Raw genomic sequence first — 7,707 nt, 5'->3', positions numbered from 1 at the left:
ATACTTAAAATTACATTTCCACCTCTCTGGGCCTTGGACTCCTTACAGATGTTTCAGGAATACTATTTTGAACCCAAAGGGAGAGTTTAGTGTGTCTGATCACTTGTGAGCAAATCCAAAATAATTCTATTTGCAGAATCTTACTTGCACAGGTTTTGCTTTGAACTAAGGGGAGAGAAGGAACAGGGGATACAGCACTCAAGTGAGGGTATAAGTGGGTGCACAACTGTGTCAGTGTGGCCGTGAGTTGGTAGAGGTTAGTTGTGTAACGCCACAGGGCACACACCCTGGAGTCCATGTCCCCAGTAGAAGGCAAGGGAGGGAGCTCCCCACTGGCATCCTAAGCCCCCAGACCTCAGGGAGCATTGGGCGATGTGGCATTCTCCAGGGAACAGGGGGCAGTGGAGGTGGGGAGAAATCTTCAGGCAACTTAGGGAGCAGAGGCTGTCACCACCTAGGAGCAACTAGAGAGGAAGACAATGACAGGTGCTAGTGACAAACCGCTACAGATGGGGGCCATCCAGACCTAACGGGGTGAGACCTTGACAGCGATCCTACCTGCATGGGAGGGGCAACAGCTGAGACATCAGGCTATTGTGCTGTTTCTCTGGACCACTCTATCTCCACAGCCTGATGCTTTTAGAAATCAGATGGTACCTCCCACCCCTAACATCCTATGACTTGAAGCAGCAATATTAGCAACGTTCCACAGAGTCTAAGAAAGACTGAGGAACCCACCTGGGGGGCAGAGGATCAGTCAGCACACACACTGCAAACACCATGACAATGTCAGTTCCTTGAAAACAAGTTGTACAACATGTTGTTTCTGATGAGCCTGGGACCCACAGCTCCGTGCTGCTGATTCCAGCACTAATGTGAGACTCCTGGGCCCAGGCACAGCATCTGAGCTCTGCGTCCCCCTCCCCCCAACACTGTGGTCCTGATGCATGCCATCCAATCCCCCGGGCACACTGCAGCACTCCGTGTCAAAGCAGTGCCTGGCAGCATGTCACAATTAAAGGACCTATCAGCATTTCCATTCTAAATACCCCCTTTGGAAGGATTTATTATTTGTCCATTAAAATAAATTGAAGGCTTGCTGGAACACAGAGCCTCAGCATGTAAGCAATTTGTTGGAAGGGCTTTATTTTCGGGTGTGTGTGTGTGTGTGTGTGTGTGAATGTGAGACTAGATTCAAACCCAATTTATTTGTAAGCTAACAGAAAACACCATCAAAGGAACACTTCACAATCAGTATATTTTTTTTCTAGAAACAATAGTAAAGGACAGTCAAGGAGTGTAAATGTAACCTGGAAAGGAGCTGTCAGGCATCTTTCCTCTTCCTAAATATCAAAGCCAAGCTCTGTTTGTGGCTCAGCCCCAGTGGATTGATCTATCGACTATCTAAATGACAGAGCTGCAGACAGATGGCGCCTGTCCCAGGCAGTTTCTCCTGGTGGTTTCCTGTGATGGGCTGACATCCCCCAGTTCTGGGGAACAGGCAGCACCCTAACAGTAAAGCCACTGTTAGCAGAAACTTCTCCAACAGAAACTCCTGCCAGCCATCACCCCTTCCTCTTCTGTGCTTATTATTGGGGGAGGAGAGCCCTAGGCCCAAATCATAAATCACCTCCAACACCAGAGTACGCACTCTTAATGTTTGTGTTTCCAAGTGACTTTGGGGGCGGGGGAGGTTTGGGCTGGCCACTTTTGTTTGTTTTAGAGACTGAAATGTGATTTTACTAATGCAGCGCTGGAAGAGGCTTTTGCTAGGAATTTTCAAAGATTCTTGTCAGTACATTTCTTAACCTAAGTTGGCAGGACCGAGAGCTGAGATGAAAAGGAAAGAAATCTCAGCAGAAAAAAAAAGCCAGAGGTTTACCCAGAGATGGCTTGGTGAGGTAATGAGAGCCACCACATCACTCTCGCTGCTAGCAGGTGCCAGGTCCTGTTCTAGGAGCTACCAATGTATGGACACCAGCAATCCTAACGAAAGTCTTGTGAGGCAGGAACTGCTGCTACCCGGACTGCAGAGGATGCTGAGGCCCTTGGAGAGTGGCTTGCCCAAGGACACATGCAGGGAGCATGGCGTGGAGGGAAGGATTGGGCCAGGCACTGAAGCTGCACCCACACAGCCAGCAAGCCCGGCCTGCTCTCCTTTCACTGCAGCATATGTGCCCCAAGAAAGGGCATCCTGGGTGAATTTGAAGGAAAGGATAGTCTGAGCCTTTATTTTTCACCTTGAAGATAGGTTTGTCTTTTTACTTAGGCACTGAAAGGAAGTGTGTGTGTGCATGTGTCTGTGTGTGTGTGCGTGTGTGTTTGTGTGTGTTTATTGGTATGTGTGAGGGTGTGCCCATGTGATGGCACAAGGCTATGCGTTGTATGCCTGCTCTTTGTGCTTGATGCCATGGCTGTAAGAACCGAAGAGAAAGGACTTTAGGGAGAAGGCATCTGGTCCAGAAGCACGAGGTGACCGTCCACAGCCCACCTCACACACAGCCCCTGTTGGTAGCACAGTGGGGCCTGCAACGCAGGCCTCCTGCTCAGTCCAGAGCTCTTCTGACTACAGAGGGTCCTTTGACAAAAGGAAAGGTGGGGGTAGCGTTTGCTCCAGGTGTCAGAAAAGACCAAATGAGACCAGTCCAGGAGGGAATTCATGTTAGCCGGACAGTCTCTGGTGCTAGGGCTTTCCACGGTCTTCCAGTAAATTCTAATCCTCGTGTAGGAAACACACTTGTTACTCTTGGCAGAGGGAAGGAACATAAAGGGAGTGTCACGCTTCACAGACTGGAGCGCCCCATCATTACACAGGATGGACCACCCACCCTTCTGGATAGATCCTTGTTCCTCACTTACAACCCTGCTTGTTTTTAAGGGGCCTAATTAGCAGAAAATGTCGTTGACAAATATTGCATAGGCAGTGCCCCAGGGGTGCTTGGAAGTCCCAGTCTTCCCAGCTCTTTGAAGTCCAAGAATGAATGTTGCTTGTCATCTCCCTTCCCACCCCCACCACAGGGATTACTGAGAATCCCTGGAAAGGGGACAGAGAACCTTCTCAGCTTCAGCACCCAGGATCTCTAGTAATGAATAGTGCTAGATCCCCTCTCTCAGATACTGCTGGTTTGGGTACATTTTTTTTCTCTCTCTTTCTTTCTTTCTTTCTCTTCTTCCTTTCTTCTTTCCCTTTCTTTTTCTTTCTCTTTTTCTTTCTTTCCTTTCTTTCTCCTTCCTTCCTTCCTTCCATCCATCTTTCCTTCCTTCTTTCTTAGATCTCACTTTATAGTCCAGGCTGGAGTGAAATGGTGTGATCATAGATCACTGCTACTTTGAACTCTGGGACTCAGGTGATCCTCCCACCCCAGCCACACAAGTAGCTAGGACCACCATACTCGGCTAATTTTTATTTATTTATTCATTTTTGTAGAGATAGGATCTCACTATGTCACCCAGGGTGCTCTCAGACTCCTGAGCTCAAGCAATCCTCCCACCTCGACCTCCCAAAATGGTGGGATTATAGACGTGAGCCACCGTGCACGGCCTGTTTGGGTAAAGTTTAAAATGTTAGGAGTATATATCTTCCCCTAGCTAATTATTGTAGTTATTCTTGCACAACTGCCGCTGTTCTTCTTAACCTCCTTTGTCTGGATGATGGAAAATTTTCCTTACCACTTTAGAGGCCACTAGCACCCCACACAATTTTTCAAAAGCATAAAAGGGACCTTCTCTTCTGCAGATTTCACCACTCTGGTTTTTCTTTGCTTCTCATTGACAGTCTAGTCATCCGTGTCCCTCTGAGGGGAGCCACCTCCTCCTGCCCAAGACTTCCTGCTTGCATCCTGAGGGAGCACGGTGGAGAAGGACAGGGGGGCTGCTGACTTTCTTCCTCTGAGTGCCCCCCACCTAGGTGAGGGGTGTTAGCAGGCACCTCAGCGGTGGCAGGGGATGGGCCAGGGTCTGAAACCCAGCTCAGTGACTAAAATCTATGTGGACAGGTTACTTAACTAGTCGTTCCTCAGTTTCCTCATGTATAAAATTGGAAAAACAGTTCCCACTTCATTAGGCCTGCTGTGATGATTAAATGAGATGACATAAATAACTTGTGCAGCAACTAATAGGTCCTCAGGAAATGTCAGTTCTCTTAGTAACTGTTATGGACTAAGTGTTTGTCCATATGGACCAAATGTGTGCAAATGGGAACTGAGGAGCCCTCACCAGACACCAGATCTGTCAGCACCTAGATCTTGGACTTCCCAGCCTCTAGAACTGTGTGAAATATATGTTTATTGTTTAAGCCACCCAGTCTATGGTATCCATTATAGCAGTCCAAGCAGGCCAAGGTAGTCACCTAGAGCTGGCAGGACTGAATTCAGGGTTTGGGATGCCAGTTATTTCTCTTCCCATCTTAGGCACAACAAACAACTTTCCCTGTCCAAAGAGGATACTGAGGGCCAGTTGCTGTCATCATTTCCTACTTCCCTCAATTTGCAAAAACTACCAACTTCTTTCTTTTTTGTATTCAAAGTGCTAAGTTGCTGGATATTTTGCAGGTAGAGAGACATCAGACCACCATGAGCCCTCTAGAGAGCATGTTAACACAAGCAGCCCTGCAGGCGAGGGCTTTGAGCAAGCATGTAATGAGCATTCTAGGATTCCTCCCTAGATCATACACTTCCAGAGAGAGGCCTGAAATACAGACTTCTAGAGGACAGAGGTCTTTGCCTATTCAGTTTGCTGATATATATATATATATATAGTTCCTAGAAAAGTGCCCGGCAGATGGCAGGCCCTGAAAAAATATGTGTTGAATAAATACATATTTGCTGACTGAATGAATGCTTCTGGGGCAAAATGGCTCCAAAACCAGCCAGCCTCAGGCCACCTGACCACCTTCTCTACCACTTACTCACTGTGGGGCTTCTTAAAAGTCACTTATCCTTCCCCTACTCTATTCCCTTTTCCCTAAAGTAGAGAGAATCCCACCAACTATGGGGATAGTCTTATGGATTAGGGGCTGTACCTGCAAAGCATGTGACATGAAGAAGAAATCAGAGTGACTTGGCAGCCTTAGATACTGTGCTGAGGATCTGGAGTCGGGAGGATCTGGCCCACTTTCTGAGGAAAGAACTGTCATCTGATGCTGGTGACCTCAAAAGTGTGAAGTGTTGCTACAACCTTCAACCTCTTAGGGCAGAGAAGGAAGACTATGGGTTCACAGTTCTTGGCCCCAGCCGTAGTTTCTCAAGAAAGCTCATGCAATGAGCTCATGACCAGGTGCTTTTAATGAGACCTCCTGATCCTCCTAGGTGGTTTCCCTTGTGACAAATGATCCTGTCTGGCAAGACCCTATCTTTGTCATTGTGGACTTGTGCTCACAACCAGTTACCTAGGCATCCCATGCCTTCTCACTTCCTCCTTCCTCTCTCTCTCTCTTTCCAGGTTCAGTGATTCAAGGCCTAAACTACCAAGATGCATCTTACTTATCCTCAGTGGGGATTGCTACACCAAGTTATAGATTCTGAATTTGTGAAGCAATTTGGTCAAGTTTATACTTTCTATTTTTGGCTAGGAGTGGGAGGGGCAACTGTATGCCAATAGGCTATCTCAATTCTAGAAACATCCCCTCTTGCAAGATGAAATTATCCCCACTATATCAACATTCACAGCCTGTTTGCACTGGTATGGCTTTGATAGAACTTGTATCAGTATAAATATTACTTTAGCTTTTAACTGCTAATTATATCAACATAAACTTAATTTATAGTGATAATCACCGTCATAATGTGCTGCTGCCAAACATCCCCACTGATGCTTTGAGGCATCGTGTAAACTCAGCCATTAGCAATCATGTAAATGTTCCCATTACTCATTATGATACTGGCTAAAGAACTTCTCTAATTGACTTCTTCCCAAAGTCCATAATAAGCAAGAACAACAGAAGACCAGAGAGTGTTGATCAATTTATGACAACCATCTTGTTTCTTACAATAGCCCATGCTGATAAATATAAAGTTGCAAAAGAGGACCTCAGAATAGCATGAACAGATTCTCAATTCCACATTTAGTTTCGGTCACGTCAATCGAATCACAACACTATCACTCAGACAAATGCCAAGTAACACTTAGTTTGTATAGCGTGCCACTTCCATCTCCCTATGTCAGCATGAAAAAAAGGGGGTTTTGCATCTTGTAAATTCATATTGCTTTTTAATTCAAGAGATTCAAAGTGCTTTACTTTTTTCAATTATTGCTCCTTTTTCTGCAGTAGTTTAGCGGATATTTGTTGTTTATACCACTCACTCTCCACTCTCCCATCTAGAGGCAGCAGTGCCCTAATATTATTGGGCGTATATCCACCAACTCTTAGTCTATATTGTTTTCATTCAGCCAACTCCATCCCCCAGGCTTGAGAGTGAAGCATGTAATCTAAGATAATCCAATCACCACACTCTACCTGCCGCCTGTCCACAGTGATTTGTTCATGAGTGTGCATGTGACCCAAAGTCTGGCCCATCAAGGTTAATGAGATTCAAGTCTAGGAATCACAAATTTCTGTTTCTCCATTGGGTATGAGGCTCAGAGAAAGGCACTATGGGGCTGCAGTCCCAATCCTGATGAGGAGAGTAGAGCTAAACCCAGGGTAGTAGAGAAACAAGCCATCATGATATCTAAGCTTCTAAATCACAGTGCATCTGAAACCAGCCCCTTTCCTGGACTTTTCAATTATATGTGTGTCAAAAATCCCATTTTACTTAACCCAGTTGTGCTGTTTACTGTCACTCACAACCAAAATAATCCTAATTGATACAGGCAACCAGCAGACTTTGGGTATGATTACGTCTGTTTCTAAGATAAAGAAATGTGAGCAAAAAGAAATGATCTCCAGTCAGTAAAAGAGCTGTGTGAATTAAATACAGAGGCTGAAGATACCAAATATTCTAAAACTAAAGTGCCCTATAAATACATGAGTTTTAATAAAACTTAAAACTCAAAAGCCAGAGTTTCTGATCACATCCAGTCTCAAATATTTCTGATTCTTCAATTGATTCAGTGCCAGAGAAACTAAATCTCCCAGTAGGCCAACAGAAGCTTCAGGAAAGTAGCAGGGAATTCAGGGTGAGGCGAAAGGGGGAGGTATAGGGAGTCTATGAAATGATCAATTTCAAATTCAGAAAAGCCGGCAAGAGTCTAAAGTAAAATCTAAGAAGCTAGATCTGTAAGAATCTCTGATACTTGTGAAATCTAGTTTACTGTGCACAGCTAAGTAAGTAAGTGTGAGGAAAATCAAATCCTGGGGGCTTGGAAAATGCCATTTTTCTTCTCTGCACCCATAGTCCCAGCACCCCACCTGCTGCTCTCTGCAGTGCCGGAGCATGTCATCTGTCATGGTCCCCCAGGTTAGCACTTTGAATGCAATCAAAACAATAGGGGCCATGCCCTCATCTGCTATGGGCGGGCTGATTTCTGCAATTAAGCTAAAGTTCAGGTTTTGGCTAATAACAGGCAAGGAATGTGACAGGGAAGGGAATGCTTACTCATTAACTCATGCTAATGGGTGCTAGAACCAACCAACCACCAGCCCACTAGCGTGAGAGTGAGGCACGCTGTGTCACTCTGATCGTGGAGTGTTTGCAGGTTTATTTCACAACATTACTGGAGTCTGGCAGTTATCTAATCAGGAGCGGTTTTAAGGGAAAAGAAAAGGAT

This window comes from Pan paniscus, chromosome 5, assembly GCF_029289425.2.
Source record: "Pan paniscus chromosome 5, NHGRI_mPanPan1-v2.0_pri, whole genome shotgun sequence".
In the NCBI taxonomy this organism is placed as follows: domain Eukaryota; kingdom Metazoa; phylum Chordata; class Mammalia; order Primates; family Hominidae; genus Pan; species Pan paniscus.
This window is presented reverse-complemented; position numbering follows the sequence as displayed.